General features: G+C 44.6%; 1 protein-coding gene across 11 annotated transcripts in view; it reads right to left on the minus strand.

Moving 5' to 3' along the window:
* The window catches only part of Sipa1l3 (signal induced proliferation associated 1 like 3), a 283,419-nt gene that overhangs the window by 161,128 nt on the left and 95,977 nt on the right, over positions 1-26,314 (minus strand). For 9 of the 11 annotated variants that reach the window (XM_045153962.1, XM_045153961.1, XM_045153952.1 and 6 more), the window contains exon 2: positions 8,863-8,926. The exons of 1 other annotated variant lie outside the window; for it this stretch is intronic. The gene's annotated coding sequence lies outside the window, so the exon portion shown is untranslated. Of the gene's footprint in view, positions 1-8,862; positions 8,927-12,024; positions 12,065-26,314 lie in introns of those variants that run through there. One more of the 11 variants, XM_045153957.1, reaches the window with a different exon arrangement.

Here is a 26,314-nt window from a genome sequence, read left to right on the forward strand (position 1 = left end):
TATTTTTATTTATTTTTTTCTATCTCTGCCTCCTGGGTGCTGGGATAAAAGGCGTGGGCCACCATGCCCAGCTCTATTTTTAAATATAACATAGTAGGTGGAGATTAGATCATTGATATATGATGATCTACTTCATGAATGAGATACTTTGCAGAGACAACACAGTAAACAAATTCACAAGATGCCAAATCACAAACACTACAGATGGATATGGAGACAATGCATTCTCGGAATAAGTGCAGGTGATTCAGAAAGTGGCTACAGTGATGAAAAAGAGGCTTGTGAAGAACACAGTTTCATGATCTAGAAGAACCATAAATAAATATTTTGAAAAATATATATATATATATATTTGTGGTGTGGATGTTGAATCTAGGGTCTTGGGCATGCTAGGCAAGTGACTTACTATTGAACCATGCTTCCAGGCCCTCAGCAGTGGGTTCTAGGCAAGCACATGACCACTGAATATTACTACATTTGAGCTCCTGAATTTACTGTTTTTTTGGTTGTTCGAGGTAGGATCTCACTCTAGCCCAGGCTGACCTGGAAGTCACTATGGAGTCTCAAGGTGGCCTCAAATTCATGGTGATCCTCCTACCTCTGCTGCCCAAGTGCTGGGATTAAAGGCATGTGCTACCATAGCTGGTTCTGAATTTATATTTTTAATTTCAGGATTCTACATTTCTCACAGAATTAATAAACTTAAAAAATAGAGGTGGCTGTTATGTTGTTTATAGCCTTAATGCATTTTGTTTTATTTTGCTTTCTTTGAGATAGGGTCTCATTATACAGTCTTGGCTGACCTTGAGCCCCCTCCTGAATGCTGGGAATACAGGTGTGTGCCATCATGCCCAGACTATTTTGTTTTGTGAGACTTGATCTTATGTAGCCAAGGCAAGCCTTAAACTCCTGTCTTCTGCCTCTACCTCCACATGCTGATTCTGCCCTCTATTTTACTCCAACCTGGGCATGGTAGCAGCTTCTTTTCTGCTCCCATACACTGTCCACTGGGGCTGCTTAGAAGTAGAACTAGAGCACGTCTAAAAGCTTCTGTTCTCACCCAAGACTGCCAAATGCATCCCTCACTGCCACCCTGTAACTGAAGAAGGCACCTGCCTATGACAGAGGAAACATCAGGGCTGTGGGAACAAATCTGAGCCCACTACTAAACTACTCTGTTTGTCACCTGAGAACCCTTGGACTTGGGTGTGTGGGACCTGACTAAATTATTTAGCTCACATGGATGGGGATTTTGTCATCTGTGGCCAGATACATGCTAACTATATGCTCTCCAATGACATGTTACTGTTTATTGATCAGTTATTTTTTTCCACCTGGAAAAATTGTTTCCCTATTTATTGTCTTTCCATTCTAGAACAGCAGCTCCATAAGAATAGGGATAGTTTTAGGCCTTGTTCAATGTTCTTTCTGAATATCTGAAACACTGCCTACCAGACAGCAAGATAACTCAGCTTTTTAAAAAATCATCGAGGGTTGGAGAGATGGCTTAGCAGGTAACGTGTTTGCCTGCAAAGCCAAAAGACCAAGGTTCAATTCCCCAGGACCCATGTTAGCCAGATGCACAAGGGGGCACAAGTGTCTGGAGTTTGTGGGCCCATTTTCTTTCCCTTTCTTTCTCTGTCAAATAAATAAATAAATAAAACTTTTTTTTAATTTTATTTATTTATTTATTTATTTATTTATTTATTTATTTGAGAGCGACAGACACAGAGAGAAAGACAGATAGAGGGAGAGAGAGAGAACGGGCACGCCAGGGCTTCTAGCCTCTGCAAACGAACTCCAGACGCGTGCGCCCCCTTGTGCATCTGGCTAACGTGGGATCTGGGGAACCGAGCCTCGAACTGGGGTCCTTAGGCTTCACAGGCAAGCACTTAATCGCTAAGCCATCTCTCCAGCCCCCAAATAAAACTTTTTAAAAAAATCACTGAGTTCAGCTGGGCGTGGCAGCACATGCCTTTAATCCCAGCGCTCGGAAGGCAGAGATAGGAGGATCACCATGAGTTCGTGGGCAGCCTGAGACTACATAGTGAATTCCAAGTCAGCCTGGGCTAGAGTGAGACCCTACCTCAAAAATAAAAAAATAAAAAAAATCACTGAGTTCATTTAATTCTGTCAACAGCTCCAAAAGGTAGTTTACAACTCCCTAAAGCGCCCCCTCTTGCATGGTCTGCCCCCACCTGTCCTTGACCATTCCCTCCCCCACGAGTGACCTTCCAGTTCCATCAAGAGTTTAAGGTGCACACTCAGAACTTTTTGCCAATGTTGTTCCTTCTACAATGCTGTTCCCTCTACTTGAAACTTTCTCCCTGTATTTATTTCATTGCCCATTCAGTTGAGGTCTGCCCATCCTTTAGCCTCCTTCCAAATGTCAGACCCATGGCAGGTACCTTCCAACCTCTCCAAACATGTCAGACTCTCTACTCAGGACATATTCCCTCAGCACTCCTGTACTTAGTACAGCAGCCTGTAATTACTGCTGTAATTACTTACTTACATTCAGTTTCCTCCATACAATTATGAGCTCCAAGAAGGCAAGGACCCCTTTGTATCTCCAGAGCCCCAAGAAAGCCTGGCATGCACTAGATACTGTATATGTCTACTGTGGCCATGATTTTTCAGGCACCCTCATGTTTCCAGACCCCTTGCGGCTGGGCAGAGCCATACAGCTAGTTCTAGGCCCAAGAAGATATACATGAGATGCTTCTGGGCCTAGGTGTCTAAGCCCTGTAGCACTATTCATACCCACCTCTTCCCTTCTGACCTGATATCCCTGGAGGCTGTTGTCTCAGCTGTGAAGCTTTAAGACAGGAGGCCCCAGCAGTTTGAACTTCTGGGATACAAAGTCAAGCCCTCTCAGCTGATCTGCCAAATATAAGAAATGAACATCTGCCAGTGGGGAGGGTAACAGGAAGGGGGGAAGGGGCAGGAGATGGCTCAGTGGTTAAAGGCACTTGCTTACAAAGTTCACTAGCTTAGTGGCCCAGGTTCCAGGCCTTAGTACTCACCTGTAGCCAGATGTACAACAGCACATGCAAGCTAGAGTTTGCATTGGCAAGAGGTCCTGGTTTGCCCATTGTCTCTTTCTCTCTCTCTGCTTGCAAATAAATAATTTTTTTTAAAGAAATGAACCTTTCTAGTGTCTAATCTCTAGGATTTCAGGGCTAACCTGTTTCTACCTTAGAAACTTCCCTATTGCTGTCATTCCTGTGAATGAATAAAGGTGGCTAGTGGCAGAGACACTGTGTGGCTTCTAGCTGCAGGAGATGACAGCAGTGAAAAAAGTGCCACTCCTACTTCCTGTTGAATAAATAAAAGGTGGGGCCAGGAATGAAGGCTGCTGAAGTTCATCACACACCTCTTTAGGGAGTCACAGCCAAACTGGGGCCCTGTAGACCCAGGGAAAGCTGCTCAGAAGACAGACAGCAGTACCCTAGAAAACCCTATTAGCAGGACAATGAAACAGAAAGGGTGCATGAAAGGCCTGAGCTAATGCGGGCTGACAACCTTCCCATGGAATTACCCACTGGGGCTCTGCCTTCCCAGCTTCATCCCACAGAATAAATCACAATGTCAAGTCTAATTTGGGACTCTGCTGATGGGCTGAGCAGAGCATCCATGTGTTCTGGCCACAGGCCACGGGCAGCTCATACTATTGAGGTGGCACGGAAAGACCTAGGGAGTGGGTAAGAACTACAACTAGCAGCTGCAGGTTCCTGATAGACACCAAAAAACAAAAAAACCCTCATTTTCTCCTGCAATACTCCTGGCCCATGCCTCAGCTGCAAATTCTCATTCCTAGATCACAATCCTGCAATATCTAGGCAACATGCAAACTCAGAGCGGCACATAGGGTAAACTCATTCACGTTTGGTGGGTAAGGATCACACAGGAAGCAGGAAACATATGGTCTCACAAGCCAGTGACTGAGATGCCAGATTTCTGACAAACAGTAAGGGTTAACTGATGTGAGCTGCCACTGCTACCTGCTGCCACCACCATCACCATCAGCAGCATCAACCAAGTAACACTTGATGCCACTGTCCCAAAAACTGAAATTTATAAGCATATTTCATCTCTGAAACCAACTCTAGGGGCAGTGGCAGCTTCCAGGGCTAAGCTGGCTACTCAGGGCCAGTCAGTGGCACAGCTCAAGTAGAATCTAGGTTGGCTGACTTCTGAGCTTGAGCTCTTGGCCACCCTGTCAACCTGTTTTGATTTTTGCCTCCGTGGAGAAGCCTGCCCTTAAGCCCAAGTAAAGGCTAGGTACCTGCTATGGGTACCCCCAGCTCTATGGATGCCCCAGACTCTCATCTGGCACTGTTCCACAGGGCACTACAAACATGGTGAACTCCAGGGACAAGCAAAGAGAAGCACAGGAAGTGTGTGAAAAAAACAATCTGCAAAAAATGCCAAATAAACAGTAAGGCTAGAAGCCTTGTTCTAGGGAGAAGAATTAATTGGGTAGGCACTATTTGCTTGGAAAAGGGAGGCTAGAAGTGATGTGCTATGCCATGCACACTTCTGGACAAGGAAGATGTGTAACTGGTGGCACTCCCCAGACCAGGACCAGGAGAAGGGACTTATACACAAAAAAGCAAGATGGGGCTGGAGAGATGGCTTAGCAGTTAAGTCACTTGCCTGTGAAGACTAAGGACCAAGATTCAGTTCCCTAGGACCCACATAAACTGGCTGCACAAGGTGCATATGTCCAGAGTTCGTTTGCAGTGGGTAGAGACCCTAGTTTGCTCATTATCTCTCAACAAATAAATAGTGTGTGTGTGTGTGTGTGTGTGTGTGTGTGTGTGTGTACCTGCATGCAAGATACACTGCTACATCTGTCTCTGCTGGAAGAATTCAGACAAAAGCTGGTCAGTGTACAGTCCAGGGCCCATGCCCATCCTATAAGGCAACACACTGCAGAGAGTGAGGGCTAAGTAGGGATCCCGAGACAGGCTACAAGAGCTCACCCAGGTCCTCTGCTCTGTAAGCACCTTCCCAACCCTATTCCTCGTTTTCTGCATAGTTACTAGAGAGAGATGACAACAGTGACATCATAGGGCAGTTGTGAGAACTGAGTGAAATCATATAGTTAAAATGCTTATAGTAAGGACTTGCATAAAGTCAGCATTCATTAATGTCAATTATTACGGCTTTTCTTTCCCTTTGAAGCCAGACACTGTTGGCTGGCTTATCCATCTGAGTCTATTCTCTTTTCCGCTGCCCCTCCTCCAGAAAGGCTGAAAAGCTAAATGAAATTTCTCACCTGCCTTGGAGAGGAAAGGGGAGGTAATAAGGGACAGGTGTGGTGGCACACGCCTTTAATCCCAGCACTTGGGAGGCAGAGGTAGGAGGATTGCAGTGAGTTCGAGGCCACTCGGAGACTGCATAGTGTATTTCAGGTCAGCCTGGGCTAGAATGAGACCCCACCTCAAAAAAACCAAAAGAGGAGGGGAGGTAATAAAACACATTTCTGGCCAATGAGATTGTCTTCTTGGAAATTCTGGGAGTACTTGAGTGGTCCAAAATTGAAACACACATGCCATTAGAGTTGATCCTTCCCTGTTTGTGCTGGTTGGGGCTGCAGTAGCAATCTTGTAACCCAGAGGCTGTCCTGATTCTACATGGCTATCACACTAAAATCGGCAGATGCATGCCTCCAAGTTTGCTGTGGTAGGACAGAAATCAATACTCATCCGATTGGGTGGTTGTGAGCTGGGTTTTCTGTTCTCAAAACTAATAGCATTCCTGGCTGAGGTCCCCACCATGACACAAATGACTCAGGGCACATGCCTATGGTATTTTTTGCCAAGACATTTAGGTCCACAGTGGGGAGCCCATGACTACAGCTAAAGGAGGTGAACCAACATGACACTCACCAAATCTCAGTTGTTTTGTACTACCCCTTTCAGCATCACAACCCATCTGTACAGATACTACAGATTTCTTTAAATCAACTCACTGTTTTTTTTCTTTTTTTTGGTTTTTGAGGTAAGGGTCTCACTCTAGCCCAGGCTGACCTGGAATTCACTATGGAGTCTCAGGGTGGCCTCAAACTCATGGCAATCTCCTACCTCTGCCTCCCAAGTGCTGGGATTAAAGGCATGCGCCACCACGCCAGGCTTCAACTCACTTTTTTTTTCTCTTGGTTTTCTGTTTTTGGGGTTTTATTGGAGTGTGCATAGTTTGTGTGCACATGTGTGGTATATGCATGCATCACTCACCTGATTTTCTTTTAGGTAAAGTCTCTTAGTAATTTTGGAGCTTGTTATTTTCAAGCCCCAGTGATTCCCCAGTCTTTACTCCTCATAGGGATGGGGTTATAGACATGCATGGCCATGGCCGTGCCCAGTTATTTATGTGTGCTCTGAAGATTCAAACTCAGATGGTCTCAGGCCATCATGTTTGTGTAGGAAGCACACTTAATTGCTGAGCCCCTCTCTCCAGCTTGTTTCCTGGTTGGTTTTTTTGTTGTTGTTGTTGTTGTTTGTTTGTTTTGTTTTTTTTTTGAGGTAGGGTCTCACTCTAGCTCAGGCTGACCTGGAATTCACTATGTAGTCTCAGGGTGGCCTTGAACTCATGGCAATCCTCCTACCTTTGCCTCCCGAGTGCTGGGATTAAAGGCATACACCACCAGGCCTGGCCTGTTTTCTGTTTTTGAAACAGGGTTTTACAATATAGCCCAGTCTGGCCTTGCCTCCCAAATTGGGTTTACAGGCATGTGCCACAATCCTTGGCTTCAACTTACTTCTAAAGCTTTACCACCACGAAGGAATCTGAAGCGAAGCAACAAGTTTCCCCTGGATTCACTGAGGTCCCAGTCAAGTGACAAGTCAGCTGGCATGCAGAATCTGGATGCCGGAACCATCCACCCTCCCATTTCCCACACTGCTAGTGTTTCTTACTCCTTCAAGGACAGATGACACCACCTCCCCTGCACCCTGCAACAAAGGCTGGCATCCCTATTCAAAATGCCTCATTACAAACTGGAAGGACACATACTCTGAAACCAACTTCACTGCCTAGAATCCATTGCATAGACCCAAAAGATGATGTCCACTAGCACAAAAATGCACCAACATAGTCCTCTCAAATACAACATACAGTAAAGCTTACACGTCATAGGTAAGTATTTTGTATATATTTTTTAGTGTTTTTAAACTTTGTGTATGTGTGTCTGTCTGTGTGTTGTGCATATGTGTGTGCCACAGTGCACGTGTGAAGGTGAAGGGACAACTTTCTCGGGTGTTATAACATCCTTACCTTCCACCTCTTTTAAGGCAGGGATTCTCCCTCTCATTCTTTCTGTTGCTCTTTGCTTAGCACACAGTGATCTTCTGAGCTTCCAGGAAAGTCTCCTGTCTCTGCTTCCCATCTTGCTATCAGTATGCTGGGATTACAGAAGCCTGCTATGACTTTCAGCTCTTTATGTGGGGTTGAGCTTGGGTAGTCAGGCTTGAGTGGCAAGCAGTTTATCCATAAAGCCATCTCTCCAGCCACTACATACATATTTTAATTATGTGTAGACACCTATTCTGCATTTTTAACCCATGAAAAAAACAACATATTCACACAATGGAGATGGGGCTGTTTTGTGTCTTTACTATGCTACTGTACAACAGCTGGGTGTGGAGGCATACTCCTTTGATCCCAGCCCTTGGGAGGCAAAGGTAGGAGGATTGCTGTGAGTTCAGGGCCATCCTGAGACTACAAAGTGAGTTCCGGGTTAGCCTGGGCTAGACTGAGACCCTACCTTGAACCCCCACCCCATATATATATATATACACGGCTGGTCATGGTGGTGTATGCTTTTAATCCCAACACTTGGGAGGCAGTGAAGTCCACCCTGGGCTAGAGAGAGACCCTACCTCGAAAAACCAAAATAAAATAAAGTGAAAACTCTCTCTCTCTCTCTCTCTCTCTCTCTCTATATATATATATATATATATATATATACACACACATATATATACATATATATATATATATACATACACACATATATAATACAACAAAAAGTTTCACCTATGTTAAATTTTAAACTGAATTAAATAGTTGAAAAACAAAACTTGGAGTGTAACACATTGACATATGTTTATGAGAAGGATCTCTAAAGCACAATGCTGTTGAGGATGGTGAAGGTATGTTCTAGAAATAAAACAACACAACTTTTTCTTAGTGAACTAAAATACAAGTGTGCATATACATGAGAATGAATGCTTCTGTGTGGGAAAAAGGGTATCAGGACACTACTCGGCAAATGATAGAACTTACCTATAAGGGAAGACTTGTGAATGACCATGGAGACAGTGAAGGAAACTGGTATTTTCCCTCTGTGTGTGCCCATGTGTGTGGAGGCCAGAAATCAACACAAGAGTCTTCTTTTGTTGATCTCTATCTACTTTTTGAAACAAGGTATTTCATTAAACCTGGAGCAAACCCCAGGGATTTTCCTGTTTCTGCCTCCTCTGCACTGGAATTATAGGTGCTGCTATGTCCAGCTTGTATATGGGTACTGGAGATATGAACTCAGGTCCTTCTGCTTGTGCAGCAAGCATTTTACCAATGGAGCCATTATCTCCCCAGCCTGTCTTGTACTTTTGTTTTTTGTTTGTTTGTTTTTGTTTTTCAGTGTAGGGTCTCACTCTGGTCCAGGCTGTCCTGGAATTAACTATGTAGTCTCAGGGTGGCCTCGAACTCACAGCAATTCTCCTAGCTCTGCCTCCCAAGTGCTGGGGTTAAAGGCATGCGCCACCATACCTGGCTCTTGTACACTTTAAAAAAAAAGATATTATGTGTATTTGCTGTACAATTTAAGTAAACAAACATGTACATCATACTCACCCTCAGTATGTTCTGAAAATTCACCTTGAGGGTTCCAGGAGAATGAAGGTTGAAGGCGGTATATCTATGCAAAGGGAAAAGAAGAGGTCATATCTCTGGCCACTTGGAACATCCTTCTGTAACATCTACCTGTCATTCCCTTAGCAAATACTAAATGAACTGCTGTGTGCTCAGCAATGAGCATATACCAGCGGCAAGCAGTCTCTTTCCATAGGACCAGACAGTGTAGTAGAAGAGGATGTAATAAGTAAACAATACAAGGTCAGCGGGCAATTAGTGCCTGATAAAAGTTAAGATGAGCAGATAGCGATGGGGCTGTTCTTTACATAGCATGCTGAGGAAGGCCTCCAAGAGAAGAGGAGGGACACCTGAACAGGTAAGATCATAAACTATGACTATGAAAACTTTCAGGCCACAGGAATGGCCTTGAGGCAAGAATATGTGAAGAATACTTTAGGAGCAGCCTGCAGACCAGTGTGGCTGTGGTCCAAGATGAGTGAGAACAGTGGTGACAGATGAGGGCAGAGAGGTGCGTGGCACATGGAGGGCCATTTCTTTCAGACAGTTATATGCAGAGGAATGATAGGATTTGCCTGACATAACTTTATGTGCACAAATATTTGGTATGTTTTCATGTATTTGAATATTTTAAGGATGAATGAATGTCTTCTGGCTAAGAAGCCACAATCTTGTTAACACTCCAGGTACCAATACAAGCGAGGCCCTGAGTCAGGGAGAGTCACAAGATCTAAAACAACCCACAGACAGGTGGCCCACACTGACTATGTAAAATTATAAAGGAGCCCAATTATATTCAGAAATTTAACTATTTATAAAATAAAACCAAATCAAAGATTTTTTGTTTTTGAAGATAAGGTCTCACTTTATAGTCCAGGCTGTCTATGAGCTCACAATCTCCTATTTCCTAAGTCCTAGGATTGCAGGTGTACATTATTATACTTAGACACATTCATGTTTCTTGATAAATGCTTTAAATTGTGAGATCTATTGGTAAGTTCAGTAATGACAATAACTGAGAAGTAGATGAATGCTCTGGGAGTGATGGTACAATTGATGCAAGTTCAAGGCTAGCCTGGCCTACACAGTGAGTTCCAGGACAGGCAGAACTACACAATGAGATGATGTCTTAGCAAAGTAGATGAGTATAAATGACATCTGGCAGTATCTGTAACAACTGCAATATGATATGGAAATGCCTGTGTCTTATAGTGGTGACAGTCACAGGTGTTGCTAAGACAACCATGGTTTATTGTCCTCATTCATAAGAAAAAGAAAAGCTCAATTCTGTTTAGACCCTATAAGAAAACAGAGATGTAATTTTTTTTTCTTTCTCAGTCAACTACATGGTTTCATGAATATTTACCTTTCAACAAATAGCACAAGGGTTAGAGACACAAGATTTAGAACCCTTAATCTAGGGCTGGGCATGTGACCCAGGGGTAGGGTACTTCACCAGTGAGGGCTGGAATGTGGTTTGGCAGTTAAGCATTTGAGATTCCATTTCCATCACAAAACCAACCAACCAACCACACACCAACAAAACCTCTTAAACTAGACCTGAAAGAGGGCAAAGGTGAAGTAGCAGGAGTAAGGATTGGAGGATGAGAGCAGATGCGGGAACCAACCATCAGAAGAGATCACTATGTGTGTTCTGGCTATGCTGCTAGTTCCCTCCCTGGGTCAGCCCTCAGCGCTTCAACTTTCCTATTTAGTTTATGGAATCCCACATAAACCAGCAGTTGTGGGCTGGGGTGGAGGTGGACTAGCACATGATTCAAACCTGGCTTGATAATGAGGCTACAGCACCACTTTCTCTGTTCCCAAGCTGGAAGCTAGGAGAAGCAGTGCAATGAATGCCAGCCTCAGGACAGGTGATGGAAACTAAGGCTGTGGGCAAAGGAGTGGTTTATTGTCTCTGGCCTGTTACACTGCTTACATTTACTACTTATATGCTTACATTTACTACTTATAAGTCTGCCCTTAGCCCCTGGCAAGAAAAAAAAAAAAAACTAACACGGATAAATGCAGAGCCAGGAGGGAGGAGGGAGGAAAAAGGAGGGAGCATCCTAGCAACCTCACTGGAGATCCTGGATCCAACCATTCCCAAAGCTGTTATCAGCAAACTCTCCATCAGTACATTTTCTCTTCTGCACATGCAGGATTGTTTGAATTTCTATTTGTTCACACAACCAAATGGCTCCCAAATAAAACAGAAGAACAGAGGCCACTGCCATTTCCAGAGCTCATGACTAGGCCATTTAGGGAAGTACAAAACAAAATTAGAAACAGTTCCTATACATAGAAATAGCAACCATAGAAAAACATACACTTTAAAACAGCTCAGAAGTGCCCCTTGGACCATTGCTATTTCTCAGATGGTCTATGATGTTCCACAGGCAGAAGGGAACCAGAAACTCCCAGATCATTTTCCTTTACCCCTACAATACTTCCCATTAACAAAATTTCTTTTTTTTTTAAATATTTTTTAAAATTATTTATTTATTTATTTGAGAGCGACAGACACAGAGAGAAAGACAGATAGAGGGAGAGAGAGAATGGGCGCGCCAGGGCTTCCAGCCTCTGCAAACGAACTCCAGACGTGTGCACCCCCTTGTGCATCTGGCTAACGTGGGACCTGGGGAACTGAGCCTCGAACCAGGGTCCTTAGGCTTCACAGGCAAGCACTTAACCGCTAAGCCATCTCTTCAGCCCCCATTAACAAAATTTCTGAGATAATCAGGAAGTCCCTGCAATAAAGCATTTGTAAAATTTTAATAGTGCCTTTAAATTGCAATGGAGATTGACCCTCTGCCCCTTTTCTTTGAGACAGGGTTTCCCTATGTAGCCTTGGAACTCACAATGCTCCTGCCTCAGGTTCCTGAGTGCTATAACTCCAGGTGTGTACCACTGAGCCTGGCTGCATGTGGCTCTTTAAAGGAACTCAGCAGAGCTGTGTGGTATCTTCTTGGCTGGAAATCTGTATCTTGCCCAATGCAGGAAGCTGTGGAGGCCTATCTACCTGTGGTCTCACACAGAGCTGAAAAGAAACTGAGGAGGAGATCTGGAAACAGAAGCAAAGTTGGAGTTCAGGACCAAGAGCTCAGCCATGAGCCAAGACCCCAGAGCCTTCCCTGAGCCTACCTGGGAAGGTAGGATGCCCCTGGAGGTGTCTTGGCAATTCTGGCATGCTTGTGACTCTGTTGCACGTCACACCCATAGGCCACACACTTCACTTTTCACAGGTTTATATCAAGAACAGAATCTGAGAAAAAGAAGGGCATGAGAGAGGCACATCCTGTCTCCAGGGCTAAAATCTTCTCCCCTTGGCTACAGGGACTGGCTCTTGGGCCAGTCAAAGTTGGCCCAGGGAATTTTTTTTTTGCAATTCCTAGGGAATGAGACAAGATAGTAGACAGGGACCACACAGCTTATTTGCCAACCCAGGGGCCAATTCTTGAGAATGCCTGAGTGAAAACTCCAGTCAAGGCAATCTGGGATTTTTCAAGTTTAAGCCATTAGCTTCCCTTTGCAGTTTAAGCCAGGGAGAAAAATAACCCACAAAATACTGCACATCTCAAGGATGCCAAAGCTCCCTGAAACCCATATCCTCAGGACTGGTGAAGATCACTGATGCAGTCTGACCTGTCCATTTGATGGGTAGGAGACTGAGGTTGGAGATGTGCAGTGGTGCTCTGGGGAGCAGGGTCTGGGGGGGCCACTGAAGAGCCCCTGTGGTTTTGGGGGAATACCATCACCAGGGAGACTACAAAGAGAATGAAAAGGGTCTAGGTCTCCACCTCAACATCTCCTCAGCTGACAGGAGCTCCAATTTCCTCGTTCACAAAAGGTGCTTTAAAGAGGTATCTGGCCGGGCATGGTGGCGCACGTCTTTAATCCCAGCACTAGGGAGGCAGAGGTAGGAGGATTGCCATGAGTGTTCAAGGCCACCCTGAGAAGACAGAGTTAATTTCAGGTCAGCCTGGACCAGAGTGAGAACCTACCTTGAAAAACAAACAAACAAAAAACACAACAAAAAAAATAGGTATCTGACACAATTCTATAAACATGGCAAAACTAATCTCTAATATTACATTTCAGAGTATTTGCATGCATGTTAATGACCTTTGCTTGGGTCTTTCCTGAAGCCTTTTGAAGCAGGCATTGTCGCCATAGCTTGGGGTAGGGTGGGGGGTGGCGGTCCTGCAATAACTCTTGGCTGTCTAGAACAAGGTCTCCCAGGCCAAAGGCCAGTTAGCACACCTTCTCTGATCACGGACATGCGGACCGGATTTTCTATCCCACCCTTACACTTCCATCCACGTTTCATAGAATCTTTCATTCACACACTTCTCCACTCCTGTTAGGGTTTAGATCTGGAATGTTCCCCCAAAGATACACATGGTGAAGGCTTAGTTCTCAGCTTGGAACTACTGGGAGGTGGTGGAATCTCGAAGAGACAGGGCCTACAGTGACATCTTAGGTCACTAAGAGTCTTGAAGGGAATTCAGTTTCTTCCTTTGCTTTACCACCTTTTCTTCCTCTCCCCCTCTTTCTCTGGAGTCAGGGTTTCATTATATATCACAGGCTGGCCTTGAACTTTTAATCTTCCTACCTTTGCTTCCCAAAAGCAAGGTATGGTAGGCATGTACCAGGTTCTCTGTCATTTGCTTCTTCCATTAAGTTATCTCATCATGCTGCTGCCTCAACACAGGTCCCCAATCAATAGGCTAGGCAACCAGGAGTAAGACCTCCTAAACTGTGGCCAAAAGAAACCTTTCCTTTTTTTTTTTTTAAGGTGGGCTGGAGAGATGGCTTAGGAGTTAAGGTACTTGCTTATGAAACCTAAGAACTTCTGTTGGAATCTCCAGGTCACACATAAACCAGATGCACACTGATGCAATGTTGCATGTGTGCATATGAGGGTGCATAGATCTGGAGTTCTTTTGATATGGCTGAAGGCCATGGTGCACCTGTTTTGTTTTTTTTTTCTCTCTCTCTCTCTCTCTCTCAAATAAAAGGAAAAATGTGACAGTCACAGGTATTTCTATCACAATAATTCAAAGCTAATTTAAGCAACTCCTCTTTACCTGCTTCTCCCTAGTGAAGAAGGGATATAATCAAAATGACCAAAGATTGTGACTGTTTTTAGTACCTGCTTTCATATACAGGATCAAAAGCCTGTTAAGACCAAGCCAGAGTTAGGAGGAGGTTCTCCAAGCAGGATATACACCCTAAGGAATGTTAACGCAACCTCTATGGGTTTGGGGGGGACAGGATCTATGTAGCCCAGATTGGAATTGCTCTCCTCCCCTCCCCCACCTGAGGTAGGGCTTCACTTTAGCCAGGCTCACATGGAATTCAATATGTAGTTTCAGAATGGCCTTGAGCTCAAGGCAATCCTCCTACTTCTGCTTCCCAGGTGCTGGCTGTGATTAAAGGCATGCACCACCATACCCAGCCTGGGCTTGATCTTTTGAATCTCCTGCCTTAGTTTCCTGAGTGCTGGGATGACAGGTAGGTGGCACTGTGTAGGGTACAGATATCCACTCTTAAAATTGTTTTATTTTTATTTATTTATTTGAGAGCAACAGACAAAGAGGCAGAGAGAGAGAGAGAGAGAGAGAGAGAGAATAGGCATGCCAGGGCCTCCGGCCACTGCAAGTGAACTACAGATGCATGCGCCAACTTGTGCATCTGGCTTATGGGGGTACTGGGGAATCAAACCTTGAACCGGGGTCCTTAGGCTTTACAGGCAAGTGCTTAACTGCTAAGCCCTCTCTCCAGCCCCAGATATCCACTCTTACTAGTGTTATGAGAGGGCAGCAAAGCTTTTCTCCTCCATACAGTCACCTCTTTGAGTGGCTCATATTATGGTCTGAATGAAGAACAAGCACAACCCCTGCAGCCTTACATTATGAGTTTCATTCTCCTTGAATTTTACCAGAATTTCACATGTGGCACCAGGGACTTGCCTACTAATAAAGTGGCTCAATGATGTTCCATTTAGAGGTGATACCCATCATACCGCATATCCAGACCTATCCTGTCTTTGAAATAGTGACTTAGGAAAAGATCTGCACATTCAACTGCCTCTACCCACATTCCAACAAAGAAAAGCTGATAGGGAAAGAAAGGGTTCTGCCTTGTGAAGACCTAGGCCCTCAACAGCCGCTGAGATCAGGCTGCAATTAATCATGTTTTTTTTTTATGACCTATATTCTATTAATAACCCACACTAGAAATTTAGCACAGCTCTTTCCTTGATGAATGCCATCTACAATATGATTACTCCCAGGTTACTAGCTTTGAGGCCCTCATCTCCTCACCGCCCGTGTCTCCTAGTTGATCTACCTTTGAAGGTAAGTATATGAGATGGAGCCCAGAGCACACAGGAACAAGGACTATATGATGCTTGGGGACAGACAGCTTCCTGTCTGTAGTCTGGCCCAAGTAGGCTGCATGGTTCACAGATCTCTACAGAAACACTGTTCAGAGAAAACACTATAAAACCATTTCACATTTAGCAGATTGGCAGAAATGTCAGAGTCTGATAACACCAACTGTGCCAGTGTTTGGTGAGGGGAACTCTCAGTCACTGTGGGTGGGAGCAGAACTGGAATGAACAGTTTTGGAGAGCATTTTGACAATTTCCTTTTCTTCCCTCTCCCCCACTCTCCTCTCTTTCATTTCTTATACAGCAAGGTCTCACTGTGTTGCCCAGGCTGGCCTTTAACTCACCACCCTCTACCCTCAATTTCCTGACTGCTGGGACTATAGGTATGTGCCAAAATTACCAGCTCAGCAATGTCTTGTAAAGAAAAGGAGATCATAACTTCAGTGATATGCTTCACTCTTCCTGACTGGTATCTAGGGGTCCCTGCTTAGCTTCTGGACCCATCATATCAAAGCAATGTTTTTGGTTTTGATCCGGTTACATGCCAGGCATGGTTTTCAATTTCTAATCAGTGACTTATTTAACCTTTGAAACAACCCATAAAAGTTTCTCTACGATCCACATTCCTTTTTGTTGCTGTTGTTTGTTTGGTTGGTTGTTGAGACAGGGTTTCATGAAGCCCAGGCTAGCTTCAAGCTTGCCATGTAGCCACGGCTGACCTTTAAACTCCTATTCTGTGTCTGTGTCTGCGTGTGCGCATGGACGCACGCATGCTACGGTCTATGTGTGGAGGTCAGGGACAACTCTCAGGTGCTAGCAAACTCCTTCTACCTTATTTGGTAACAGGATCTCTCTTGTTTGCTGATGGGAAGGCTAGGCTAGCTAGCCCATAAACTGAGAATTCTTGAGTCTGCCTCCTGTCATCATAGGTGTGTTGCAGGTTACAGACGGCGTACCATTTTTCATCTGGCTTTCCATGGCTGTGGGGATTTGAACTCCAGTCAGTACACTTGTGGAACAAATGTTTTTAATCACTGAGTCCATGTCTCCAGCGCCAAACTCTTGAACTTCCTGCCTCAACCTCCCAGGGGCTAGCATTGCAGGCATGCATTACTATGCCCAGAAGGGTCATTTTTTTTTTTTTGTTGTTGTTTTTTGTTTTGTTTTTATTTTCAAGGTAGGGTTTCACTCTAGCCCAAGCTGACCTGGAATTCACTATGTAGTCTCAGGGTAGCCTCAAACTCATGGCAATTCTCCTACCTCTGCCTCCCAAGTGCTGGGATTAAAGGCGTGTGCCACCATGCCCAGCCGGGTCACTTGTTTTTAACATACCAGAAAACTCAGGTAGAGGGAGGACCTTCCTTAAGACTACACAGCAAGTAGTGGTCCAGGTGGTAGGACTCAGAACCCAGGGGATATGGCTACATTACTACCAACAGTGTAGTACAGAAAAGAATGGGATGAAAGGCAGGTACTATCACAAACAGCAGGCTAAGGCTTCTTATCCAAGGTGCCTGGAAAGGGTTTGTTCTCCTTATAGAAAGGGTCAGACTTATCCTCATGGTTCTTTACCACTTCACTACTCTGTCTCCCAGCTTAGAATGCTGACATGATAGCTAGATTTGAGATGGCTCCCTCTTGTTCCCAGAAGAGATAGACGGACTCCTCTGGAAGCCCTAGCAAAGGTAGGTGCAGCAGCCATCGTTTGGCCATAGGGAGCCAAGAGCCTGAGCTATGCTGCTGCTGACCTTTCAGCTTTTCCCTCCAGATGTTCTGTGATACAGGAGGTCATCTATGTGTTGAAAGCACAATGCCATCTGTGTATGGAAGAACTCACAACCAAATGCTTTCCTGGCTGAGATAGCTGTTACAACAGGACTCCAGCAGTCATCATACGGCAAGTGGACTTTGCTGAGAGCCACTAGACAAGGCTTGAAAGGTGTCTCAGATAGATGGATTCTGGGATCAAAGTCTTCTACTAGCAAGGCTGGTCAGAGCCATCTAGAAAGACAAAGTGGGGCCTTGAACTATTCTCAGAGGATCTGGATTGGGCCCAGCTTCTTCTTCCCTCAGGCCTTCATGAGCAGTCAGGGGTGAGTGTCATTTTAAGGCTAAGCTCAGTCTGATGGTACAATGGCACTGTGGTCTGCTCCCAGGCCAGGGGAATCCTGCAGAGCTCACAGATCCTTTCTCCTCCTGTCATCAGCCATTTGCTGGATGTGCCGAGCTAAGCCCCTTCTTGTATTCCTATGAAAACAGCTTGCCAGTGTGGCTTCCACTGCTGGGTGCATTTCCACAAAACACTCCAGGTCTCAGCTAATCATGTGGAAGTTAGGACAGTGGTTAGGCTACCAAAATGGGTCAGGCTTTTAGTTTGTAATCCTCTTAGTCTTAACAGAGTGAAAGGGAAGAAATGGGTGGGGGGGAACACTGCCGTTGTGAGACCATCCATAGTTACTTAACCTTTTATTTTTTTCCATCTACAAATGGAGCTAATACTGGGGACATTGTGAGAAGTAAAATATTACTCCATGACAACTGCTTATAGAAGGGCCTATCATGCAAAGTGTTTAATAAATGTGAGAAGTGTTTAATCAATGTGAGCTACCATTTTTCTTTCTGAGGGTGACATGGTGGGTTTCTTGGACTAGTGGAACCCTGAGAAGTTCCAAATGATTCTCTGGTCAACCAGACACAGAGGAAATGTCAGAGCTCTGATTCTGGCCCACTTCACAAACAAAGGAGGCTAAGGCATCCAGGCCAATAAGCAGAAGCAGCTGGCTGCCATGGATCAAAGTACTGCAGTCAGGAAACAGACCAACTACCCACCCAATAGCCATTCTTTCCTTCCTTCTAAGACTACCTTTCCCAACCTCCCTTGAAGCTAGGGTCATAAGAGGTACAGGGAAGTTGTGGGACTCGGAGGAAAACTCCTCAGACACATCTAGCTAGACCATGCTTTTATACTCACTCCCTCACTACTTTCCACCTGAACTACAGACACAATGGCTTGACTGCAGCAGCCACACTGGGCCACAAAGTCACCCATAAGGATGAAAGCTTTGTGTCAGGGATGGGGAAGCAGAATCCTAGACCAAATGACCCTGCTTTTCTGATAACTACCAGTGGCCACAATGGACTCACAATGCCATTCTCTGACCATTTTAGTCCTGAGAGAAACCAATGTCTGTTGAATTTACAACATTATTTTTCTCATCTCTGTTATTGGAAGTCTTTTTTTTGTTTTGTTTTTATTTTTGTTTTTGAGTTAGGGTCTCACTCTGGTCCAGGCTGACCTGGAATTAACTCTGTCATCTCAGGGTGGCCTTGAACTCATGGCAATCCACCTACCTCTGCCTCCCGAGTGCTGGGATTAAAGGCGTGCGCCACCACGTCCAGCTTTGTTATTGGAAGTCTTTTATTTTGTTTTGTTGAGATAGGGTTTCATCTATAGCCCTGGCTGGCCTGGAGCTTACTATGTAGAGTAGGCTGACCTCAAACTTACGGCAGGCAGTATTTCTGCCTCTGCCACTTGAATGCTGGGTGGCATACCACCACACCTGGATTTGTCAGCCTTTTGAGGTATACTTTTCAAAAGATACTATGAAGCCAGGTATAGTGGCTCATACCTATAATCCTCGCATGTGGGAAGCTGAGGTAGGAGGATTGCCATGAGTTTATCACCTAGGCTACGTAGTGAGTTCCAGGTCAGTCTGGGCTAGAGTGAGACCCTGACTCAAAAATAAAATAGGGGGCTGTAGAGATGGCTTAATGGTTAAGGCGCTTGCCTGCAAAGCCTAAAGACCCAGGTTTGATTCTCCAGGTCCCACATAAGCCAGATACACAAGGTGACATGTGTCTAGACTTTGTTTATAGTAGAGGCCCTGGCATGCCCATTCTTTCTCTCCCTCCCTCCCTTTCTCTCTGTCTCAAATAAAAATAAATAAATGAATAAAAATAAAAAAGTAACAAGGGGAGATGACTCAGCAGTTAAAGGCACTTGCTTAGGAAGCCTGATGACCTGAGGCCTGGGTTTGATTCCCCAATACCCATGTAAAGCCAGATGCACAAAGTGGTGAATGCATCTGGAATTCGTTTGCAGTGGCAAGAGGCCCTGGAGTGCCCTTTCTTTTTTTATTTTTAAAAATATTTTATTTATTGGGGGGGGCAGATAGAGACCGATAGAGAATGGGTGCACCAGGATCTCTAGGCACTGCAAACAAACTCCAGGAACAGACACGTAAGATGGCTTATGGTTAAGGTGCTTGCCTGCAAAACCAAAGGACCCAGGTTCAATTACCTAAGATGCACAAGGTGGCACATGTGTCTGGAATTTGTTTAGAGTAGCTGAAGGCAATGGCATGCCTATTCTTTCTTATTCTCCCTCAAATAAAAATAAAATGCTAAAAACAAACAAACAACAACAATAAAAACCAAAATACTGTAGTCTTCCATGCCAGATGAGCAGCCAGAGAAATCTGGCTAGCATCTGCCATCACTTAGCTTTGAAGCCCTCACTCTTCCTGTAATGCCAGGGAGAAAGCTACACACGCTATTCCCCACAATTCCACTCAGCATATAATTATAATCATTTTGCCTTAGGAGGTGGTAAAATTAGAAATCTATGAGATATGTGGAGTCACTCATTACACAACTACTGAGTATTTTCCTATGCTGAGTATGGCAAGGTAGGATGCTAGATATGAACAAAAGCAGATACAGACCTTGCCCTTATAAATCTTATAGTCCCAAATGAGGAAATCACTGTGAATTTAAATTTGGAACTAAAGAAAAAGGAGAAGGAAGCCACATGAAAAGTGAATATTCCAGGATTTCCATTAGCTGAAAAATGGTTAAGCAAAACATAGTAGATTCATACAATGAAATATAATTCAGCTATGTAAACAAACAAAAGACTGACTCATGTACAATATGGATAAGCCTTGAAAACATGATGCTAAATGAAAAGAGCCCATCATACATGACATATTACATAATTCAATCTGTATGAAATGCCCAGGGGAGGTAAATCCATATGAACAAAAAAGTATTAGTTATAAGAGGACAGGATAGAAGAAATTGGTGAGCTAGTGAGAATGGAAACAGGGTCCCCTTTTGGGCCACTAAGAATGTTCTGGAAGTAGATATTGGTGATGGCAGTACAACTTGTGACTATAGTACACGTTTTTTATTTGTGGTACTCCTCATGTATGCTAGGCAAACACTCTACCACTGAGCTATACTTTAGTCTGTCCTTCCCGCCCCCCCCCCCCCGGCCAACCCCCACTTATTTTTGAAGCAGGTCAGGGTCTCATTCTTGCCTTCTTGAACACCTGACCAAACACAGCTGATGAGAGAAAAGTTGTTTATTTTGGCTTACAGTCTTGAGAGGAAACTTCATGGTGAAAGGGGACAGCATGGGATGAGCAGAAGCTGGACATCACCTCTTCCACATCAGGGGGAAACAGCAGCAGAAGAGTGAGCCAAACTCTAGCAAGGGGGAGCTGGCTATATCACCACTAAACCCCCCTCCACAACACACCTCCTCCAGCAAGGCTCCATCTCCCAAATTACTATAAGCTAGGAACCAAGCACTCAAACGGAATGCATGACTTGTTGGGCATGGTGGCCCATGTCTTTAATCCCAGCTCCCGGGAGGCAGAGGTAGGAAGACCGCTGTGCGTCTTGAGGCCTCCCTGAGACTACATAGCGAACTCCAGGTCAGTTTGGGCTAGAGTGAAACTGTACCTTGAAAAACCAAAACTAAAAGAAGCATGAGTTTATGGGGAACATCTAATTCAAACCACCACATCTAGGTTTCCTTGAACCCACTCTGTAGACAGGCAAACGTCGAACTTGCAATCCTCCTGCCTCAGCTTTCTAAGTAGCTGAGATCACAGGCCTGTGCCATCAAGACCCAACTTATTAAATTGTATACTTTTATTAAATTGTGGGCTTTTGAATTATAGCTCAAAAGATACTCAAAGAATAACCCAGACTTGATTACTGGGTTAGTAATAAGGTCTCTAATGGGGGAAAAAAAACCACCTTAGAGTATTTATTTCATGAGATGAAGTAGGGCATGCAGTCAGGAAAGGAGAGTGAGCTACACGGGGGCCATGAGGCTGTGTGAGTATGGGCCAATCAACCAATGCTTTTTTTTTTTTTTTTTTTTTTTACCCTTAAGTATAAAGGGAGGCAGAGGACTGATTTGATCTGTTCATGTCTGAAAAGTTCACCTGGCTTTTGCAAAGAGGTTGTTGGGGTTCAAAAGAAATAGGGAGAAGCAATGGGGCAGTGACTGCTAGACCCAGGTTAAGGGCAGTGGAATGGAGATGGAGGCTAATTAGTATTTATTTTAGATTAAGGACAAACAGCTTGCTGACAGACTGGCCACAGGGCCGAGAGAGAAAAAAGAGGAGTCTAGAAGGGCCTTTATAGGGTCTCATAAGTTTTTCTAGTGGTTCACTGTCAGATTCAAACTATACACAGTACAGCATCAAGAGTGGGTCCCCAAAGGCCTGTTAAAGGAACTGAATGAACAGTCACTGCCTCTTTAGTTTGTAAGGCATATTTTCCTAGTTTTAATAAAGATATAGATTTTCAATGTGTATATATACTGTTGTAGTCAAGTTTGCATTGCTGGCAGAAATCACCTGACCAAGAGCACCTTGTGGGAAAAAGAGGTTTATTCTGGCTTACCGAGGGGAAGCTCCACGATGGCAGGGAAAACGATGACATGAGCAGAGGGTGGACATTACTCCCTGGCCAACATAAAGTGGACAACAGTAACAGGAGAGTGTGCCAAACACTGGCAAGGGGATACTGGCTATAACACCCATAAGCCCACCTCCAACAATATACTCCCTCCAGGAGGTGTTAATTCCCAAATCCACATGAGCTGGAAGCCTAACATTCAGAGCCCCTAAGTTTATGGGGGACACCAGAATCAAACCACCATATAAACATATGCATGGGTTTCTGGTCTGAGCAACTAGAGGGTTGCTGGTGTCATTTGCCAAACTGGAACACTATTGACCAGAGGATAGAACAGAAATAGGCACAGGGAAAGATACTGGCTGCTTGATTGCATTTGAAATAGAGTGTGCATGGTCATAACAGCATTTTAATTTTTAGTGTTAAGTGCTATTACCTTAAGCTAGTTTAAATTTTGGTGGTGACACAAATCCCATTATTACCTCCCATGACAAACCTGCACTGGGCTGGCTTCATGGGCCTCAGACCCAAATAGCTACATGAGCCCTTCCCTTGGACTAATGCTCTTTCACTATCTTAAATTCTTTCTTTCTAAATATCTTATTTATTTATTGAGCAAAAGAGGCAGGCAGACAAAGAGAGAGAGAGGGGGTGGGGGGAGAATGGGCATACGAGGGCAATTAGCTGCTGTGAACAAAGTCCAGACACATGCATCACCTTGTGCATCTGACTTATATGGATCCTGGAGAATTGAGTCTGGGTCCTCTGGATTTGCGGGCAAGTGCCTTAACCACTAAGCCGTCTCTCCAGTCCTTTAATTCTTTTCTTTATGTATATATATTTTTATTTATTTATTTGCAGAGAGAAAGATAGATGAGAGACAGAGAAAATGGGTATGCCAAAGCCTCCAGCTGCTATAAATGAACTCCAGATGCACACACTACTTTGTAAACCTGGATTTATGTGAGTACTGGAATATCAAACCCAGGTCGTTAAGCTTTGCAGACAAGTGCCTTAACCGCTGAGCCATCGCTCCAGCCCCTATGTTGATTTCTTAGCTTTTTTTTTTTTTTCCCCCAGTTTTGGAGATGGGAATCAGATCTTTGCACATATTAGGTAAGTGCTCTGTTACTGAGCCATACCCCAGCCCTAAACTCATGTTTTTAGGTGAAGTCTAAGGACCAAGAGAACATGCACATGAGTAGAGGAGATCCACACAATGCCCATATCTAACACTCTTGGTTATGTCATTCACACGGTATTTCTGATGCATGTGAACACAGGATTACAGGGTAGCAATAATGCATGAAGGTTCAAAGACACTCAATGGGAAGATAAAACATCCACAACCGAAAAGGTGGAGATATACTGTCTGTTCCTAAAAGGTGCTTCCATTCGAGCTAGAACTTGCATCAAGACAGTTGCTTGCAGATCTTCTCTGGTAAGCCGGCATGCTTTTCTGAGTTCTTCCCCTAAGTATAACTTTTCCTTTCCCCTACTCCTCTTCAGATAACTGCTAAAAACTGATAAATCCTAAGACCATTTTCCCTGACCCTCTGGTTTTTCTCACTGTTTCTCTGAAGACTTCCTTCCCCTATGCAGCTGCTTAACAACCTCTACTGCTGAACCTGCATGTTTCTTGAACCCTAATTCAAAAAGTGTAACTTTCTCTCTTCCTCTTACAGGTTTCCCTCCTCCCAGCAGCTGTCAACATTTACAGCTTAAGAAAATGGCCCCCAAGCTCAGAGGGGGATGGACATCAAAGGCCTAGAAGCCCTATCACATAGGTACTAGCCATACTTCCCTAGATAGCCACCCAGAGAGAGACATGGATAGGGCAGCAATTCCTTCTCCTTTCAGCAAGCCAATGATAGTGCTGGCAGAACCTGGACATATCAAAATAGAGACCAAAAGCAGCTGAGGTGCTTTTTATTCCTATTCTTCTGCTAAGAATGAAAACAGTTGGATTCCCCAGTACCCACAGAAAGCTGAATACACAAGGTGGCACGTGTCTGGAGTTCCTTTGCAGTGGCTGGAGGCCCTGGTACGCCCATTCCCTCTGTCTCTCTTCTGTCTACCTCTTTCTGCGTGCAAATAAATAAACATGTTAATATGGGTTGGAGAAAAAAAAAAGAATGAAACAAGACATTTTTACATGAACTAGAATATACAAAGTATGTAATGGAGTGATTCCACAAACAGTAATATAAAGCCATAAGGTTAATAGCAACTGATGTTTTTCTGAGGGACAGAAGAACTGAAAGATGAGAGCTTCTGCTTCTGAGCAGCCTGAGGGAGGGGCAGGGAGATGCTGTGGGAAAATGAAGCACTTGCCTTTTCACTGGCAACAGGGGAGTCCCTGAGAATAAAGCAGCTGGGGAAGGCTTTAGAGGCCTTTTCCTGAGCAAGTGAAGCCACAGAGGAGGCACCGCACTACCCAAAGGGGTCAAGAGCCTCATCCCACTGAGCAAGTGCCTTCTGAGGGACTCATGAGGCCTTTAGGGGGAATTGTGTGCCCTTATTCTGGAAGTAGGGGTAGGAAAATAAAGGGGTGCCACAGAACTCTGTAGAGAACAGCATAGGCACCAGTTGCAGACTACACTGTGGAGGGTGGCCAGGGGTGGTATAACAAGATGGTTCTATAGGTGCATGGCCATTCAGAGCTTTCCTGGGGCGGATTTGCACGGTAGCCCAGGGAGAGTACGAGGTAAGTTGTTGCCTTTGTCCCTGTCCCTCAACTTTATAGGGAACAGCCAGAAACCTGAAGTATTGACCAGCATCCCATAGTCCTCTGCATCATCTCATGATGGTACACTCAGTGGTATCACATGTCCATAGATGACCAAACTGCTTATTTCATTCTACTGAACATATGGGGAATAGAGTGCTCGTCAAAGGCTGGGAGAAGTTATTTCTCACCATGTCTCCCAGTACCCAGGATCACATTAGCCTCTCTTTGCCCAACAGGGGTCCAGGCACACAATAAATACCAATGCCAGTAGACAGGTTCCTACTTGTGGGCCCTTAATACTGACTGACTACAACCAAGAACACTACTAAGTTCCCTAGACAGAAGGCTGGGCTAAGCAGGCCATGAGATGTGAAGAAAATAAAGTAGGGTACCCACTGCTCTTGAACAAATGGCAACGACTTATCTTTGTGTCTGCCAAGAAGAGGATCATGCCATCTTCACTTTTTCCCTCAACATATCACAGAAACCCTTCCAGATCAACTAGCCACGTTCTTATCCCTTCTGGAGCAGCTGCCATTCCAGTGGTATGGATATGCCCTAGTTTTTATTCAATCTTGTCTGAAAAGTGAGCAGGCATCTGCTATGTTTCGCATGTACTAGAGCGATTTCTTCTGTATGGTAGCACTCCGGGAGTGGTCGTGCTGGGTTAAAGACTGTTGTTATACTATGGACCAATTTCCAAGTCAGGTTGAAGTGTTTGTCTTGATTGTATCTCTGGAAGAGAACCTGAAATGGAAGCCTACATAGAAAGGTAGTTGGGTGGCAGGGCCAGGGGAGGGAGCCCCACTGTTCACTGAATGGTCTGCCCATTCAAAGAAATAAATAAGAAGGTTGTTTCCCCCCTCCTGTCTTCTAAAAAGGTCACAGTGATCCACAAATCCTCAAACAACTAGGGAGACTTATTGAGCTTATTAATGCCCCATATATTTCTCCTTTAAGGTTGTCTCACCCATTTTTTCTTTTTCTTTTCTGGACTTGGTATGAACTACAACATATCACATTTTATGTTCCTGTGATCTGTGATTCTTCCTAGTCTTCAGCCCATAAGGAGACAGACAGTGAACTCCCTGAGGTGTTAACTTGGACAAGCAGCCTGGCATAGGAACATGAGAGAGACCCAGGTCAATGCTGGGTCCAGGTCTCTAGGTCCTGGAGGGGACCTGTAGCTTGTACTTGCCCCTTACAGGCTATGTTAAGCCCTGATGGAACTGCTCTCACTAGCTAGATGGTCTAGAGTACCCCAAATGCCCAAACCTGTTTAAAAAGGGTTCAGGGGGCCTGCAGCAGCCGCCATAGCTTGTAGACCCTGAACTCTCAGGAACAAGGTCAGAGGAGCTAGAAGGATGCGGACAATGAACAAGGGCAGACCACCTCACACGAACACAAGGTCTCACTCACTCACATCTCCCCCCAGTGATGGCCAAGAACCCAAAGGCTTGGCCAGCTGCTGCTCTGACTTCCTGAGAAATGAAGATGGCCTATGGTCCACCATGGTGGCTGGGTTATGTATTAACCTACGGAAGATGGAAGAGAAATGGACTTGGCCTCGACTGTAAACAGCTCTGGGA

Source organism: Jaculus jaculus, chromosome 7, assembly GCF_020740685.1.
Source record: "Jaculus jaculus isolate mJacJac1 chromosome 7, mJacJac1.mat.Y.cur, whole genome shotgun sequence".
In the NCBI taxonomy this organism is placed as follows: Eukaryota; Metazoa; Chordata; class Mammalia; order Rodentia; family Dipodidae; genus Jaculus; species Jaculus jaculus.